Source organism: Amborella trichopoda, chromosome 4 (genome assembly GCF_054954075.1).
Source record: "Amborella trichopoda isolate Santa Cruz 75 chromosome 4, AtrichopodaSantaCruz75HAP2 v2.0, whole genome shotgun sequence".
In the NCBI taxonomy this organism is placed as follows: domain Eukaryota; kingdom Viridiplantae; phylum Streptophyta; class Magnoliopsida; order Amborellales; family Amborellaceae; genus Amborella; species Amborella trichopoda.
The window spans coordinates 27,904,993-27,915,011 of NC_142339.1; positions in this window are offsets into that span (position 1 = coordinate 27,904,993).

Consider the following 10,019-nt stretch of genomic DNA (forward strand, 5'->3'; position numbering starts at 1 on the left):
TAGAAATTTCATTTCTGGATCTGAGCTTATTGTCCTACAGCTCATGTAGTCCACAGGCTTTTTGGTACCGGTGGACCTAGGTCACAAATTGTTCTCTCCTTATTCATACTAAGGATACAAGCGTTGAAAAATACCCTCAAACAGTGTCCCCAGTGGAGTCACCAGTTTGTCAGACTGGATCTTGAAGGGTCGGGACGAGAACCCTCTCTTGGACAGCCAAGGGGTCATTCGCGCGGGGAGATAAGGGCATGTACCGATGAGGGGTATGTGTGTACGCACGGGACTCCTTTGTTCGAATAGGCACCAACAATGAGGGAGATTTTTTTTTTACAGCGGGAGCACTTTAGGGCGCTAACCTCGTCGCTTAGAGTTCAGGGGACACGTCCGAACGGTCGGCCCTCTTAGAACAGTTACGAAGCCCTCCGGCTGTGCACCAACGCTGTTTGGAGGAAGACTCTCTTCAAGCTCGCAACCTCTCTACTCTCTCCCTCTCTCTCTCTCTCTCTCTCTCTCTCTCTCTTTCTCTCTCTTACTTCGGACCGATATGGGATCCAAGTATTTGTCCTTATGATTAAGGCATCGAGGGAGGTGTGGTTAGGTGCCTCGATCTCGCCCTCCAAATCCCTGGAGGATCGGGCGGTGTACATCTCGAGTTTCGGGGGATACCCATGGTGTTTATGAGATCGCTCTCTCAGGAACCTCGTTCAAAAATGGGGGTAGGTGTTACTAACCGGTGAGAGAGAAATTTTAAAGGTAGGTTCGAGACTTACTCGGGCTGACTCTCATGGGCGCCCTCTTAGATCATGAAGAAAGCCCCCTAGTAATGAAACTGGTTCAGAATTAGCTCCCTTGGCTCGTATTCTTCTTATTTTCTGCTTTCCTGCAATCGCACACATATATGGCAAAGGTTATGGGATAGGTGGGTTAGGCCTCACCCTTTTCCTGTTTGATGAACATACGCAAGCATGTGTATTCAAAAATAAGAAAGAAAGATGGGGGGAGAGAAGAATTCGACCAAGCGAGAAGATCAGAGTAGTGACTAGGCTGGTAGATAATTGGCGTAACGTGGTAGTGAAACGGGCTCGGTAACTGAGATCGACTCACGAGATAGCTACTAGACGTTATTGTCAATATTGACTAGCTAAGCACAATAGTCAGTTTGTTGTGGCAGTAAAGCGGGCTAAGCAAACCTGGTGCAAACAACATTACAGCTAGACAACAAGACTTCCATGAGATGCTAACCTCAACCCCACTTGGTCAAACGAAAGAGTAGCAGAGGAATGGTTAAAGAAAAGAAGGAAATAGACGGAATGAGAGAGAAGAAGGAAGAGAAGAGGGAGAAGAAGGAAGAGGAGATGCAGTCGGCGCTAGGCATTACCGATTGTTTCAGGAGATGGGAAAGAGAGGAAGCAGTCGGTGCTAGGCTTCGTCGATTGTGTCAGATGAGAAGAGAGGAAGAGAACCAACTGGCGCTAAGTCTCTCCAACTGACAGAAGAAGAGAGGGAAAACCAGCCAATACTAGGTCTCGCTGACTAATAGAAGAAGAGAGAGAAGACCAACCGACGCTAGGCCTCATCGACTGATAGAAGAAGAGAAAGAGAGAAGACCAACCGTCGCTAGGTCTCGCCAGTTGACAGAAGAAGATAAAGAAGACCAACTGGCGCTAGGTCTCACCAGTTGACAGAAGAAGATAGAGACGAGATGAGAAGATGAGAGAGAAAAAGAGATGGGAAGAGAAGAGAGAAAAGAGAGAGAAGAGAAAAAAAGAGAGAGGAGAGAGAGAGAGAGAGAGGAGAAAAAAGAAAAAAAAGAGAAGTAAGAGAGAAGAGAGAGAGAAGAGAGAAAGAGAGAGAAGAGAGAGGGGAGAAAGTTGCATGTCTGAAGGATTCAATAAAATTTCCATTCTCTCTGTCTCTCCAAGACGTACTCACAGGCTCAAGAAAGAATGGAAATTTTATTGAATCCTCAAATAATGAATCTAGCGTTTTTTATAATGAGGCAGTGCTTGTTTATATAGAATTGTGCACAAACATGAGTGGATTGATCAAAATTAGACCTAATTGCTGAAAATTAAGATTTAATTGAATTAAAAAAACTTCTAAAAAAAGGTGCAAAAGGTTTGTTTTGGCCCTTCCTAACAATGTGTGAAATTTCAAAACAGTCCCTGCTACTGCCCAAGATCTTGTGTGATCTTCCATGGCTGACCCGATGGTGTTTTGATGCCCGTTTGATCGAAAGATTATTGTTTTCTTGTAGGGCTCGACATGGTGATCGATTTGATACCAATTTCGAGCCATGGAACGTGTTTCAAACCACGATCACAAGACTTGAAATTTGCTTGAATCTTGAAAAGTTTGGATCGATGATGCGCTCATTCGTTGATGTTTTTCTATGATTTTTTCATTGTATCACACTAAGCATGCCATCATGATTACGTGGCAAAAAACGGGACACGATTTGGAGCCCGAAAGAAGATTTCACAACTTTTGAGCTTTGGCCGGAATTTGGAATCCAGTAGCCAAAATTTCAGTTACTTTGTCAGCTTCGTGCATGAAATCTGACCATCCATCATGAATGGGGTTCAGATGAATCATAGTCCTAGACCTTACACACAATGGAATTAGTTTCTCGTTGATTCGTTGCGCGAGCGTCGTGATTTGGTCCATCGAACAAGGTGTGTCGCTGCTGAATTTTCTGCAACTTCTTCACGGATTGGCAACTTCTCTCTAGTTTTTCTCCCTACTCGAACATCGTCACGGGGCGTACCACATGTCGAATTGTTTGTCTTGATGATACGAATAAGCTCACCAAATTTAGGAGCGATCAGACATGGAACGAGTGAGTTACGGGCCCTGAAAGTGACTTCTTGTGACTGTAAAAACAGCCACCTTCAATGGTGTTTTGGTGCAGTGAGGCCACACAGGAATAGTGTGCGGCCTTTTCTGTTTCAATGTTTGGCTCATATCTTTGTCCTGAAGTATTCGATTAAGCCGAAACTTGGCCCATTGGGGTTTTCTACCATGCCGGATTCAATGAGACATCGAAAATGTGATTCCAGTTGTAGGGTCTGTTTCAGGATGTTAGAGACTGATTTTGCTGAAATTATTTCTTTGTGTTCACCACATGCATGATAATGATGAAACTTGGCAGGTGGTCTTTTGAAGTACTGATAAAGATCTTGACCAGTTTTGGGGCCATTCTGAGACTGTCAGAAATTTTCACTGTTTTGTAGGCTTTATTGACCTGCTTCCTACCGGGGACCAAGGTGCTAAAAAATACATTCAAACAGCTTGCCCCGCTGATTGTTGTGCTTTAAGAGAAGCGAGAAGGACAATCATTCAAAAAGTTTCCTTCGACTTTTATTTTTTTCCTTCCTAGCTACAGGACCACGTGAACGCTAAAGATATTCACGTGATGGTGTAACTAGGCTGCTCAGATGTAGGGATGCATTTTTCGTGGGTCCATCCGTGGAGACTTTTTTGAGGGATCTTTTCGAAGTCATCACCCTCATGTGGATTGTTTATGATTCTGAATCTGAGCATTTTGTATGAACCTCGTCAGTCAGAATCGGGCCCATCTGGCAATTGAGTACCATGGCGAAGGGCATTGTTCCCATTTGGTCTAGGTTCGTTGGTTTGCTTTGGTAGGCGTTGTTTGCTGCTACGCCAGGTTTCTTTTTGACGTTCAAAGTACCACTTTGTGTCTCGACTACCTGGTCCAGTCGGGGGTAAATTTAGATGGTCTCGAAGGTCTGGGCCTGTTGGCTAGGCTAGCTGAAGTCTCTGGCAGGTTATCCCCTTACTTTGTCAGTTTCTTGCCTTTGTAATGTTTGTTTCTTAGAGCGTAATTGTGACCTCGTGAGAATAATGTTCTTCCTTATGAGACTTGTCTTGTCGTCTTAGCTAGTCTTTTGTCTTTTAAGTCCTTTTGCAACTGGACTCAGACTGTCGGAATCTTTTCCTTGAAGCTCATGTTTTTGGGTTCTTGGATTTTTATGTCACTAGGGATTTTCTTCTTTTGAGTGAGGATTGAAGCCACCTGCTGAGGTGAGTGTTGCATCAACCTGTTTATTAATCCAAGCGTCCTTTGCGGATTTTCGCTTGGCCTTGGGAGGCGATGTCGTAGAGACAATTTTCACCAACTTCTTTTTATGGGTACCCATGACCTTCTGGTCATTTCCACCCTTTTTTTTTCTTGCTCACGATGCCCTTTCGGGTTTTCACCATGCCTAGTTTTTTTATTCACGGAACTCTTTTACTCATGGTTTCGTGACCATGCCCGTCCATCATTTTTACTCATAGTGTTCCCTTGTTCAGTTATACACTATGCCCGTTATTCATTTCTCTTTTTCTTTGTGAAGGCGTGTTTAAGGTCACGCCTCCGAGGATCGTAGTCTAGGAAGGCCATGGAGTGAGTATGGTGGTGGTTTGGCTCACTTGGGGAGATGGTTCGAGGCTACCCATGAGAGATGGACGATGTATGAAATGTGAGTGCATGATGGTGACACACTAACCTACAACGAGTATGGATGGTGGAATGGTTCACCGTTTTGTGCGCATGGGTGAGACTCACTGGGGAATGATGTATGGTGATGAAATGAATGAACTTCCAGGGGAGGTAATGAAGGTGGTGCATGCACACTAACTAGTAGGTTAGGGAAGGCGTGCATGAAAGTGCACGAAAAGGCGTGTGCACATATGTGGTGGTGAGTTTATGGTCATGCCTCCGGGACCTGCGCAAAGCAGTTTATCATCATGCAGTTAGGACGTGCACTATGGTTTTAAGGTCATACAGAATGCAGTTTAAAGTCGTACAACTAGAACCATGCAGATTAAGGTTGTGCAACTAGACCTCCGCTACAGTTTAAGGTCATAAAGTTCGAACCATGGTGCTAAGCCTTTTATCGTCATGCAGCTAAGACGTGTATTATGATTTAAGGTCATACAGCTGGACCATAGTTATGCAGTTTAAACTCATACAACTAGGACCGTGCAATTTATGGTCGGGCAACTAGACCTCTGTTACAGCTTAAGGTCATATAGTTCAGACCATAGTGCTGAGCCTTTTACCATCATGTAGCTGGGACATGTACTATGGTTTAAGGTCATACAGCTGGATCATGGTTATGCAATTTAAAGTCATATAACTAGGACCATGCAATTTAAGGTCGTGCAACTAGACCTCCGCTACAGTTTAAGGTCATATAGTTCGGACCATGGTGTTGAGCAGTTTAGGTTCATGCAGTATGGACTGAGCAGTTTAGGGTTGTGCAGTTTAGGGTCATGCAGTATGGACTGAGCAGTTTAGGGTTGTGCAGTTTAGGGTCATGCAGTATGGACCGAGGCTGAGCAGTTTAAGGTCAGGCAGCATAGACCAAGGCTGAGCAGTTTAGGGTCATGCAGTATGGACTGAGACTGAGCAATTTAGGTTCATGCAGTATGGACCGAGGTTGAGCAGTTTAGGGTGTGCAGTATGGATCGAGGCTGAGCAGTTTAGGGTCATGCGGTATGGACCGAGGCTGAGCAGTTTAGGGTCATGCAATATGGATTGAGGCTGAGTTGTTTAGGGTCATGCGGTATGGACCGAGGCTGAGCAGTTTAGGGTCATGCAGCATGGACCGAGGCTGAGCAGTTTAGGGTCATGTAGTATGGACCCAGGCTGAGCCATCCAAGGTCATGCGGTATGGAGGGTCATGCAGTATGGACCGAGGCTGAGCAATTTAGGGTCATGCAGTGTGGACTGAGCAGTTTAGGGTCGTACAACTAGACCATGGCTGTGCAGTTTAGGGTCATGCAGTATGGATCGAGGCTGAACAGTTTAGGGTCATGAAGTATGGACCGAGGCTCAGTAGTTTAGGGTCATGCAGTATGGACCGCGACTGAGAAGTTTCGGGTCATGCAGTATGGACCTAGGTTGACACGTTTCATGTAGTATGGACCGAGGCTGAGCAGTTTAGGGTCATGTAGTATGGACTGAGGCTAAGCATTTCAAGGTCATGCAGTATGGACCGAGGCTAAGCAGTATAGGATCATGTAGTATGGAACGAAGCTGAGCAGTTTAGGGCCATGCAGTATGGACCGTAGTGTGGGTCGCCATGTATGTGAGGCTCCATGGGGAACAAGTCTATGGATGGCAATCCGACTCCTTGAGGATAAAATGGTGAAGCTCATACACAAGCAGAGGGCTTAGATGGAAATAGCGACCTGATGAAGGATGACCAATAGAGGCGAATTTCACTAGGGTTAAAGGGGGTAAGCGCACTCTCTGGGTGAAAGATGAGACTATATTATAGGTAACTCGACTCCCCGGGGGTAAGGTAGCTTGGTGTGAAGCTGACCCACTCGGTATTGAGGAAGTAAGAATGACCCTAACTTCACTGGGGATGACGGGCCACGGTATGGGTGTGACTTCTAATAGGGGACGAGGGACAGCTCCTGACTCCATCGGGGATGTCACAGTTTAGGTGCAACGGCCTGAGTGCAAGTCCACTAGGGATGACACATCCTAGCTTGGGTACAGCTCCACTAGGGATAGTGGTAGGGCATACACTCCTTGAAATATGGTCAGTGCCATGTGTAGCGATCATGGTTTCTTGTGAATGTACAACCGTCATTGAGTTCTCAAACACTCAACCGGTGCTGGGTTGTTTGAAACTCAACTAGCGTAAGATGCAACATTGTTTGAACATGACCGGCACCAAGTCAACAGGCGCTAAGGCGGTTCGAAACTCACCCAACGCCGGTCAACCGGCACTAAGGTTGTTTTGAAATTCACCGGGTGTTGCGTCAACTGGTGCTGGGGATAGATCGATGAGGGTTACCTTGGGCCTTGTGTTGAAGCCCGACCCGGCTCATTATCGCTTGGCTACCCTTGGATGCAACTGGAATTTCGAATTTGTGAAGGTCTTTTGAGGGCAGTGTAATCTATAAAGGGGGGTAAAACCCCATTTTCCCCTTATTTTTCTCCAAGGGTAAAAAATACTTAAACGCAAATTTTCTTTAATTGTGAGGAGCGAGTGCTCAGTTGAAGTTTCCAGCGAGCAGTGGGACTTCGGCAACAATCTCTGTAGAGAAGGTTTTCGACAGGCAGCAAAATTCCGGCAAAGGTTTTGTAAAGAAGACCTTCAGCGTGCAGACTTTGCCCAGAATTTGGCGAAGTTGCAAAGAGAGTAGCAGGGAAAGGAGAGTCCTCCGGGAAGTTTTCTGCGAAGGGGTAGGATTTCCAGCTGAAGTTTTCCTTTATGGTAGAAAAGGCGGGAAACACACTAGTGAGTATTTTCGGGCTTTTTCAGAAATTTTTAAGGGGTTTCCCGGTGGTTGTGGTAGTTTTTCGACACTGTTCGTGGTGTTGCAGAAGTTTTCGAGAACTTTCAAGAGGCTTAACGGGGTTATCTCCACTTTTCGACACTGTTAGTGGTGTCGCAGAGGTTTCTTGGCGAGGTTCTGGTGAAGTCCAGGCCAAAACGATAGGCGGGAAAGTTTTTCAATGAGTTTTCGGTCGTGTGGGAGCAATTCTAGCGAAAGATGAACGGTTGCAGGAGGTGGGCTGTACGGCTGCATGAGGTGAAACTTCGTGGGGAAGGCGTATGGCTGCTGAAGATGAACCATCATCCTTGGAAAGTGTACGGTTATCAATCGCTCATGTGTGAGGCGACGCCGAAGGACATGGCGATGGTTGTCAATCGGCGTAACTGAATTCGAGGTGTCACAGCTAGGATTCGTGGCACGTGTGAGGGATTTGCTCTCAGCCAGCACTGACCTTTGAAAGACTCAATCGGCATTGGAGTGTTGGCAATCTGAACCGGCACTGAGTGCTGAAAGACTCAATCGGCACTAATTGTTGGCGCTCAACCGGCGTTGGGCATTGAGAAGCTCGACCAGCGCTAAGTGTTCGACAAACTCACCCGACGCTAATCATTAACCCGCAACCGGCGTTGGGCATTGAGGAGCTCACCTGACGCTAAGTGTTTGAGAGGCACAGCCGGTGCTGAGTGTTGGACAAACTCAACCATCGCTATTCCAATGCCTTAGCAACTTTTTAGGAGTGAACTATTAAGTCCTTTGTAATGGCTGGTTTCTCTTACCAAATCCTCAATGTGAAGAGGCTCCCAAACGAAGGGGAAATCGGCGCTCGTGATTTTAAGGGTGAAGGTTTATCAAGGGGCAAACCCATTTGGCTGACCCAGCCAGTGTACGAGCCAAAGTGGCCTCTTAGCGTCACTTTCATTACTGACCCCGTATGCTTTGATGTGTGGGAGGGCAATGATGGCAATGTCTGTATTAAAGAAGGGATGGCACTTTTTCACTGTATGCATCAGAACATAGCTTCAGAGGAGAACTTGCCTACCTTAGGGAAGCGAATGGTAGATGTTAAAGGACTAATAAGGTGGTCAGCAAAAGGCCTCCAGATTCAATGAGAGCACCAATATCTAAAGGGATATGCTTCCTAGACTGCCAAGGTATTGGCTTCGTATGGAAGCACTCTTGAGCGTGCTTCGCTATTAGCAGTGGTCTAGTGTTTAAGCAACTACTACGGCCGTTGCTCCAATATAGTAAAAGTATTACTGGAGACGTGGAGCCATGTAAGCAATACTTGGCTTCCTGATCATGGTGAAGCAGGAATCTCTTTACTCGACCTTCACTTCATTAGAGGTCTCCCAATGATCGGGGCTACGTATGATGTGTTTGTGCCCTCAAACTCAGTCATCTTTTGTGGTGTTAACTTGGGGGGTGAAGAGCCGCCGGCCAGTCTTCCAAAGATCGTTGAGGCCTATCAGGGTACTTCGAAGGGGAAAGGGAAGACAATTGCAAAAGAGACGCCTCTCATAAATCAACTCAAGACTGGTATTGACAGTGTTTTCTTGACCGCTTATTGGCCTTATTCTTGTGAAAATTTTGTGTTCCCTGACTGAGGGGACAACATTCGTCAAGGGGTACTATACGTGGCATGTGACATGGCCAGAGGGCGTGAGTATGCCCTTGCTCAGCTAGTCCTATGCAACATATATCATGGCTTGGGGGCCATCTCCCGTGGAAAAGCCTATAAGGGTAAAGAGGGAGGGAACGGAATTGTAGGAGGAAAAGCTTTTCTTGGAGATTTTAAAACTTCGTTCCCTGTGCATTATGTGTATGGGTGGCTAGGGTCTTATTTCCCTTATACCTATGTCAAGCATCAGTGCTCAGGAAATAAATTGTGGCCCTGCTTGATGAAGATTGCGAACCAGAGAGCTATCTTCCATACCCCAAGGGAGGCTCGGGTCTGTTGGAAAATTATTATTTGAACATGAGGACAATTCCTTTTCCGGTCGGGAGCTTCACCGACCATGCTTTTATTGATGAATTGGGGAAGGAACTGGATGGTGCCCCAACAACGATTAAGGGACTCATGTTCATGCTGAGCACCAGATTTTACCTTATCGGACTGCTTGGTCCATGTGTCTTGAAATGACAGAGACCAGCAAATATGTGATGCCTCACTTTGGTAGGAGAGTTCGAACAACCAGGGCATACGTGAACTAGTGGAGGGTCACCAATAAGGTCTATTGGGGTAAGGATTACCCTTGGAAAGGGGTGAACAATAACTGGCGCTAGAACACCAGGCAAAGGAGGCTGGCAGATGCTCCTGCTCCCGACACGATGTTTGCCTTGGATTATCCCTCTAACTGGTGGGCTTTGGGGCTCCCACGCGAGATAGTTGCTAATGAGGCCTCACCAGAGTTTCTTGCAATGAAGATGATGACTAGAAGTGTCTTTGACAATCTTAGCTCGATCTTCGAATGGGATGAGGGGCGACAAGTCCCTGGTTATGAGAAGCGTCCACCATAGGACTTGAACGTCCTAATCGGGAGCGGTCCTCACAGCAAATTAGCTGGAGGGCCTTCTTAGGGAGGTGGATCTGAGGTGGCAGCTCCTATTCCAGGAGGGGAAAGAAAAGAAAGCGCCCGATTGCTGCAGACACCCTTGCAACGCCTTCAGCTAGAGGGCGTATTCGGAGGCAGAAGAGCGACAAGCTTCCTGTG